We start from the raw sequence: 1,236 nt of genomic DNA, 5'->3' as shown, positions 1-1,236 counted from the left end.
AGTAACATCTAAATTCAGCATGCCTGTGGACTTCAAAGACTCTTGAAAGAGAAAAAGAAAAAGATCACAGCTAAAATGCTCAGCAATTAAACATTTGCATCAGTAATAGTAACAACTTCAGTTTAATGAGTGTTTATGATGTGCAGGATGTCAAATGATAACATAAGTAACTCTCACATGGTCAGGGCACAATGAACAGTGGTAATTTGATGCCAAATTTGAGTTAATTACCTCACATCTATTATTTTGCTTTATCCTAATTAATGCCTTCTCCATTTATGTCTGAGGAACTGAGGCTCAAAGAGCTTGAGTGGTAAATGTGGAAGCCAGAATTTTAACTCTTGTGCATCTGAAACTATAACCTAGTTTATACCTGTTGTCTATTGTCTAAATAAATACATTGATGAAATAAGAAGCCCCTTATGATCCTGACAAATAACAGTTTACCTAATACAATCATAAGCCATACAACGTTTCCGTCGATAACAAGCATCATAATGAATGTAGTACATGGCGATAATGTAGCTGAACATTTCTAGATGATCTTGACCCTAAGTATGCCTAGGCTAATGTGTGTGTGTGTGTGTGTGTGTGTGTGTGTGGTGTATCTGCATTTTTAACAAAAAAATGTTTTAAAAGATAAAAACGAAAATAAAAATTTTAAGAACAAAGCTTATAGAATAAAGGTATTAAAAATATTTGTGTACAGATGTACTATGTATTTTTTAAGCTAAATATCATTACAAAAGACTCAAAATGTTTATGAAATAAAAATGTTACAGTAAGTTAAGAACAACTTATTACTGAAAAGTGAATGAAAAATAAATTTAGTGTAGTGCTCGCTTCAGCAGCACGTATGCTAAAATTGGAACGATACAGAGAAGATTAGCATGGCCCTTGCGCAAGGATGATATGCAAATTTGTGAAGCATTCCATATTTAAAAAATAAATAAATAAGTAAATTTAGTGTAGCCTAAGTGTATCATGTTTCTAAAGTCTACAGCAGTGTCCAGTAATGTCCTAGGCCTTCACATCCACTCACCACTCACTCACTGACTCACCCAGACCTGCAAGCTCCATTTATGGTAAGTGCCCTATACAGGTGCACCTTTAAAAAAAAAAAAAATGTAAGAAATACTACTGTAGGAGATACAGTTTAAAGGATATGTTTTCTGTGTTTAGATATGTTTAAATGCACAAATATTGACCATTGTGTTACAATTACCTACAGTATTC

At 33.1% G+C, this 1,236-nt stretch overlaps 1 non-coding gene across 1 annotated transcript; it reads left to right on the top strand.

Moving 5' to 3' along the window:
- Positions 1-835: 835 nt before the first annotated feature.
- Positions 836-942, top strand: LOC128566113 (U6 spliceosomal RNA). The gene has a single exon (XR_008374409.1). It is a non-coding gene; the product is annotated as a U6 spliceosomal RNA (small nuclear RNA).
- Positions 943-1,236: the final 294 nt, after the last annotated feature.

This window comes from Nycticebus coucang, chromosome 14 (genome assembly GCF_027406575.1).
Source record: "Nycticebus coucang isolate mNycCou1 chromosome 14, mNycCou1.pri, whole genome shotgun sequence".
Lineage (NCBI taxonomy): Eukaryota > Metazoa > Chordata > Mammalia > Primates > Lorisidae > Nycticebus > Nycticebus coucang.
Note: the sequence above shows the minus strand (reverse complement) of the source record. Positions and strands in the feature narration are given on the sequence as shown.